Here is a 7,978-nt window from a genome sequence, read left to right on the forward strand (position 1 = left end):
AATATTCACATTTTTCAGTCACCAAGTAACTTAAATTATTCCTGAATTGCTCTACAATTTATGTTTAAATTTGAAGTACGACATATTTATTCAACATCACCATTTCCTATGGCTAAACTATAGCTTTTCTACTTGTTCACTCACTACATATTACATAAATAATACACATTTCCTGAAGTTAAATAACAGCAGCTGCATCTAAAATGATGTTTGTTAGTGAATGGTATAGAAAAACAGGTATCCAATGTCTTGTACCAGAGAGCACTAAATTTAAACTTTTCTTTCTCTTAGTAAATGAAAAAAAAAACACAGATATAAGAAATCTGAATCATAGGATAAGCAGTCATTCTCACTCTTTACAGAACATGGCTGAGGCAAGCTATAGCCATTATTGAGGAGTGCGTTAAAACTTCAGCCCTGTTTACCCATAAAAATATGTAATGGTGTATTTAACCTGGCAACTTGCTAATTAGTATTTTGCACAACAGTATGACAGAATTATATTTGTGTTCCTATGATAATGAATGACTCACCAAGCATGCTATTTTCTAACTTGTGTCACACCCACTGTTTTTACTATATATGTTTTGAAACACGTTCTGACAAGCAATTAGCATTCAAAGGTGCTGAACTATACATTATAACCTGGGCAGATACAATATACTGCCCAAGAAACAATACTAGTAGCAAGCAGAAAGCACTTCCGCTTGTAGGGGAAGAGAGAAATATAGGCTGCCAATTTTGCTTTCTAATTGCAGGGTACCTTAATTTTCAGAAACAGCTTTTCAGAGGGATGGGAATCATGGAGCATACGCTGTATCCCACCCATGAAAATTATGTTTATTCTTCACATTAATTTGCTTTATAGTGTATCTGAGATTTTTTTCACACCTTGAAATTATGGAATAGTGAGCAGAATGGCAGCAGGTAACATGTTCTGTGGAAATTAAGAGTTACAGAGATTGGCATTTATTAAGGGACTGTGAGAAAGTACAGTAGCCATGAATGTAACCCCTGAAGATTCTTCCCCTTCCTCCACCAGCAGATAACATCCAACCATAACTGCTGTTTCAGGCCATGATGGCTAGAAATATGATAAAAGAGTAACCACAAACCCAGGTCTCACAAACAGAAACTGGCCGTGACACTGGTTTCAATGAAGAATTCACTGCACTCCAAACACAGCCCAATAACATGATAAATTTTACTCCCCTTAATGCTACAGGACAGGTTATGTTCTCTCTACAGCCAAAGAAATGTGTGTCAAAACACACTGCTGTAATTATAGACAAATTATGTATAATCTATAGCTTTAATCCCAGATTTGTAGATGACAAATTTTCTGACCTATTTAATTTACTCCTCATATTTCAGATTTATGTTTTGTATCACAAGCAACAAAAACTGTCACAAATCAGAACATAAGTATACCTCTTATGAAAAATATATTTCATCTACTGGCACATAACTTCACCAGCCCTACTGAATGGATTAGAAATAAAACGGTATTTTCTACATGCTATCTGGCTGTTTTACAATACAGTGCCTATTTTATTTGCAATATAAAAAAGGCTTGTACCTTTTTTCTTTTGTTCCCCTGGAGAGACTACTTTTATAGTAGGAAAATTGCAACACCTGGGGTCAATGAACACTTAAAGACTAAGGTGGGATGAAAAAAGCACAGATTGACACAATCTGCAAGATCAGACCAAGAGAAGTTGTGCAGTCATGTATATAAACTCTTAAAAATAAGAGAAGACTCAGGTTGCTGAAATTAGTGATGTGGGCTTCCTGGGAAAATATGAATCAGTTTTCTGTACTCTAAACAGAGGGAATGTGACCTGATTTAGCATTATTTATTTTGATGTATTTTGTATGATGTACTCTAATAATGTATTTTGATGCAATCAACATTTCAAAAGTACCCTGTGACATGCCATGGATGTGGCTGTCTAATCATGTTTCAACATAATTTAAATCACACATACAGACAGTACCTGTCTAGAGACAACCACTTGCAAAAAATTAATTACAAAATCTTGACTAATATTGTATTGTCACTGATATCCATTCATTATTATTCATTTTATGAATCTTGGAAGTTTGGCCACAGGAAAAATACAGAACTAGGATGAAAAGACACTTTGGCTGAAATATAGGGGCTCTATGACATGCACTTGAGAATATATGAGACAGATTATTTCCCTGTATTGTGTATCCAGGCGCATCTTATTAGTAGAAAAATTATAGATAGCTCTGCTTTGCAACAGGGCAACAAACTGACTGAAAGCTAAAATGTTGAAGACTAGTACAATACATTGATTCAACAGCCAGACAGATGCTGTGAAGCATCTAAAATGCTAGTAAAGGGGCAGCAGGGGGAAGCACAAGAAAGAACAAGTCACAAGAGTTTTATTCTGAAAATTCCCACGCCAAAATGGTAACAGGAAAAAAAAATGCCATGGGTTGTCTTTCCTCCCTTCTCCTTGGGCAGTGAGTTGGATCCTAGAAGATTTCTGCTTGCACAGGGCATGAGCTTTTATCTGATTTCCCCCATTACTGCAGCCTGCATGCCAAAGAACATTTTCTTACACAAGTGCTCAGTAGAGGATTGGGGGGGGGGGAGAGAATGTTGCAGTCATACTCCAGTCTCATTCTTCAAACTCCACCAACAGATCTATCATTCTACTGTACCAGGCTCAAGTCACCTAGTCCAGCATCCTGCATACACAGCATCATAACAGCTGTCCTGGAAGGCCAAACAGGGCACAGAGGGCAAAGCCTTTCCTTGATGCTGCCATATGGTAAGTATTCAGAGGTTTTCTGCCTCTGTATATGGAGGTTCTTTTTGTTCATGGGTAGAGGAAGCAGAATGGCTAGGGAATATCTTGCTAGTTCAACAGCACAAGCGTTCGCCTTCTTCCTGTTTGCAGGTATAATATCAGGGTGTATCCACAGATTCAAGGCTTTCGACATGAGCTAAGATGCTGTTGGCCTGTGGCTTGTATCCTGTGGCTACTGAGTGTCTTGGCCAGCGGATTCAAAACCTGGACAGGTTTCAGTTGTGTGCATTTCTGTTTATGCATTTTGTTTAAATTGTTTTTTCCCAACTGAGATTCTGCCAGCAGCATTTAGCTCGTATCAGAAAGAACAGTGGGGCCCTAAATTACATAAGAAACATAAATCATGTTGAAAACATAATTCAACATTAAGAAGAAATAATCTGTTCCCTGAGAACTAGAATAATGTTTAATCTATGGCCTTTGTTTAAATATTTCTAGATGTCACCCATTGGGGGGGGGGAAGTTTGATAAAATACACAAGATTGTGTGCAGTACTGAAGAACAAATTGTAACTATACATGACCACATGAATTCACTCCATGTTTTAATTCATTCAGAAAACCCACCCTCTAGTTCTACACATACTGCCTTCGTATATAAGCATATATTGAAATCAAGGGCTGAATAACATCCATTCTTTAATCATACTGGGCATAATTCTTTACCACCCAGCTCTATGGACAAAGGGATTCTCCTACCATCAATTTAAGTCATGACAGAGCCCTGTTTTCCCTCCTCTCCTTGCCCTACACACAAGTACTCAGTTCAACCAGTGTTACAAGTCACAAGAAGTTAGTGCATGCCTCCCATCTCCCTGTTCAGTCCTCCACTCAAGAAACATAATCTCATGACACCTGTGCACACATCCATGGGGGGGGGGGGGGAGAAAAAGAACAGAACTAAATTGGATCCTTTAAAGATCTGTCCCTGAATCTCTATTGTGACAATGCTGGGAAAACTCATACTCTGAATATGTTAAGTAGTTAACAATTATCATATTCAGAGTAACACCCCTATAAGTTCACTATAGAAGGATGTACTGTAAACCTGTTAAAAATGATTACAGGGTACCAGGGGATCTTAATGATGCTCCCGCCTGTCACCCAAAAAGTATGGCTGAATCGTAAAGGTGCTTACTCTTACATGAGTGTATGACTAGCCCAAGGTCACCAAGCAAGCTTCCATGGCACAGTAGGGGATTCAAACCTAGTCTCCATGATCCTAGTACAGAACTCGAACCACTATACCACATTGGCTCTCAAATGAAGTAAATTCATAAATGAATTTGATATCACCCGTTAACTTGCTGGGTCTATTGCTTATTCTGGTTCTGAAACTCAGACTGCTACCATAATTTTTCAAATTCAAACTCTTACAAGATCTACAGCACAAAAGAACCAATTAGAAAGTAATTATCCCTCAGCTTGTGTTTGGGAGAATTAGAAAAGTGTCCAGGGGCAAAACATGCAATAGAAGCATATGTAACACACAACAGCTGCTTTTTATTTTTAAGTAAGAAAATAATAATAGAAAAGACTGCTGGACAGCAATCATCAGCCTTAATGAATTTCTCCTGCACCGACTGCAGCTGTTCATAGAAAAAGAATAGGATAGTTATGAAATTGGAAAACAGAAAAAGCAATTAACACCCACAAATATCTACATTAGAGAAACTTTTTACACATAACTATGGGACAATGCTTAATACCAATTATTTTTACAAACATTTGAACCACCCCAAATGTTGAACTTTATGTGTAATAATTATTTTCCCCTTTCAATAGTGTTAGCAATTTCAGAAGGAAAAAATAGTTTTGAAAGAGACAGTGGTAAATAATGGGTTAGATCCTACCAGCTTGAGTCAGAGGAAGAGGTGGAGGATGGCCTGTTATGATCCCTGAAAAAGCTACGTCAAGGATTATGGGTCCTGCACGGAGAAAGTGCCACCAGGGATAAGACTGTGGTTAGTAGAGGAATAGAATGACAGCACACCTCCTGAACCAACTCACCCCCACCCAAAAAAACCCAAACACCCTGTCAGGACCTAACCCGATATTTTAAAACCTGCAGTATTAATCTTAAAAAGCTGATTTTTCAAATGCGTAAATATACCCAAAATATTAAGTATCTATTCAAATCAAGAATACTTGTTTAAATCTGAACAATCATCATATTTATACGTTTTATATGTATATAGGGGTTATACTGGATCCAACTTTATTACTGTAGAACAAGTTAATGCAGCTGCAAAAAATCTTTCTTCCAGCTCAGTCTAGCCCTTGAGGTGGCCCTTTGCCTTGATACAGATGATCTGGACACCTGGATCCATACCCCAGCAACACAGAGACTAGACTAGTATAATGCACTGTACACTGGTCTCCTCTCAAAATAAATTTGGAAACTCCAGTTGCTGCAGAATGCCATGGCTCAACTATTATCGGAAGCTAGACAGAGTATGCATATTACTCCCATTCTGCAGACACTCAATTGGCTGCCCATTTGATACCAGGTGTAATTTAAGGTATTGGGTATCATACACAAAACCCTTCATGGCCTTGGCCCACCTTATCGGCAGGACCACCTCTCCCCCTATGCTCTGCTATGAAAACCTTGCTCACCTCAGTAGGGCCTTCTACATGTGCCAACCTGAAAACGGGCAAAAATCAACAACATCCCATATATGTGCTTTCTCCACTGCAGCCCGTTTTATTGAATGGCCTGCCCAAGGAAGTCAGGAAGGCTCCCATTCTCCTGGCTTTAAGCAAACTATGCAAGATTGAATTATTCAAGAGTGTTTTTCTGCACAGGTAATAGGGCTGTACTGTACAAAATGTTCACAAAGTTACTTGAACTAGGGTCTGTGGTCTATACCACTGTGTATATGTTATTTCAAGTAGGATCCCACTATGTGCACTGCTTAAGGTGTCATGTTAATATTTATGCTATGCTTCAGTTCTGTCTTTTAGATGTCTGGTTGGTTCTGGTTGGTATTGACTCCTGCGTAATCCACCTTGAGTCTCTATGAAAAAGGCAGGGTATAATGAACACATAAAATAAACGCATACTTAAAAGTTTCCAGTGTGGTCAAGTTGGTTGTTTAACAGAATCTTCCATCTATTTCAGCAATAACACAAACCAAAACCAATCTTGAAAAATTACCATGTCAGAAATAAAGTTATTTTTTATTTGTGCATGTTACAGTATTAATTTTTTTAATTCAAGTGTGTGAAGATATTCAAAAATGTTTACACACTACTACTTGCAGTACAAATTGACAGCCAACTCTTTCAGAGTTTTCGTGTTTGCCGTAACTGCCACCCCTTAAAGCAGCCCACGACTGCTCTCATTTTACCAGTAGGAACCCAATACCAAGAGTTAGTGATAAAAACAGTTCTTGAATCTAGACGTTCCAGATCTAAGCCCAACTGGGCCACTCGGTCTCCACTATAAACATGCCAGGTGAGTTTAGTTTACTGGACAGAAGCAAATAATTTGAGAATCTTCTGCCTTAAATAATCACTATGGGAAAATGAAACGATCACTTAACTATGTTTATTTGTGTAACAAACGAGAAGAAACTAATAGAAGAGTATGCATTAAAATTATTTCCTCCCCGAAAGTGTATCACCAGGAAACAATTTCTAAACATCCTTAGAGCTGCAGCAAATACAGGAACTCATCAGAATCACTACACAACAAAACACATAAATGGACTCAAACAAAAAGGCTTACTGATAACCAATGAGGTAAGGAGCCATTTTTAAAAAGTGCACTTTGTCATTCTTACAGAAGCACTCCCCACAGGTATAACAAGACAAGTGAGTCATAGAACACATTTGTCAATGTCTACATCATCCCTATATTATGCAAATAAAAACCTTCCCTTTATCAATGTTATACAAGCGAGATCAAAGACCAAGGGATACCCAAAGCACACATGCTGAACATGACAGTATGCATCTTTACGTACAGTCAAGCCCAACAACCGACCATTAAGGCAACTCCCACGCATCCATGCACAGAATCATAACCCTTTTCTAAAAGGAACCAGAGCAATAGTAAAAAGTGAAAGTGAACTTCCCGGAACTAACCCACCCTCCCTGACGTCAGCTAACCTACCCGCTCCCCCCCCCAAAAAAAATTAATTCAAGAAGTCAGCTGACAAAACACACACACTAAATGAGCACATTAAACGGGAAGACCTAGAGAAGAGGAAGCCTCATTGGCACCCAAGCGCCCCCCCTTTACGGAACGGTTCCCCGCCCCCCGCTGCCTGGTCCCGCCTCCCCGTGACATAAACACAGCCGCTCGATAGCGCCAGAGCACGCCCCCTCTCCCACACCCCGCCTCCGCACCAATGGTGCCTGCCCAGGCCCACAGCGCACCCTTCCTTCCCACCCCTCCCGCCGAATGGTTCCTTCCAGCCGAGGCCCAGAACCCTCCGCAGCCCTTTTTTCCGCGGCCAAGCGCCCCCCGCTCCTCTTCCCCGTCCTCCCACCCCCGCCGGGACAATACTCGGGACGCCAACATGGCGCCCGCCCAACACAACAGCCGCCTCAGCGCCGCCGCCGCCGAGGCGAGACCCCCGCCCGCCCGCCCCCTTTCGCCTCGTCCTGCACTCACCTGAGGGAGCCGCCGGGACGCGGCTGACAGACCCTCCTCTCGCTCGAAGACACCACCGGGCTGGGTCCGGGCTAATGGCGGCGGCGGCGCTCGCTCCTTGCGCTGCTGCCAGTGCCGGGCGGAGCGGGGACGGAGGCCGGGGGGCGAGGGGAAGAGGCGGCGGCGGCGGAGGAGGAGGAGGGCCCGGCGCTGTCGCGGCCCCCCGCGGCTTCCCGGCGGCGGCGCGGCGGTTGCTGGCCCCGGCGGCAGCGGCGCATTCGGGGCGGGAGGCGGAGCGCGTCGCGAAGGGCCGCAGTCCGGCTGCGGGTTGGGCGCGGGAGCTGCCGCGGCCGAGAGGCTCTTCCCCTTCCTCCCCCCCTCGGCACAAACAATGCGGCGGCTTCACCACAGCGCTCGCGCCGGCGGGGGAGGGGAGGAAGGGAGCGCGCAGGAGGCGAGGGGGGAGGGGCAGGACGCGAGGGCGCCAGGCACCTCCCAACCCCGCGGACGACGACGCCGCCGACGCCGCCAAA

The 7,978-nt window shown here is 42.6% G+C and overlaps 1 protein-coding gene across 4 annotated transcripts in view; it reads right to left on the reverse strand.

Annotated features, from left to right (window-relative positions):
* BRD1 (bromodomain containing 1) overlaps positions 1-7,567 on the reverse strand; it is a 41,942-nt gene extending 34,375 nt beyond the window's left edge. For all 4 annotated transcript variants that reach the window (XM_056847778.1, XM_056847777.1, XM_056847776.1 and 1 more), the window contains exon 1: positions 7,467-7,567. The gene's annotated coding sequence lies outside the window, so the exon portion shown is untranslated. The remainder of the gene's footprint in view (positions 1-7,466) is intronic.
* Between the last annotated feature and the right edge of the window lie 411 nt (positions 7,568-7,978).

The sequence above is a fragment of the Euleptes europaea genome, chromosome 3, assembly GCF_029931775.1.
Source record: "Euleptes europaea isolate rEulEur1 chromosome 3, rEulEur1.hap1, whole genome shotgun sequence".
NCBI lineage: Eukaryota > Metazoa > Chordata > Lepidosauria > Squamata > Sphaerodactylidae > Euleptes > Euleptes europaea.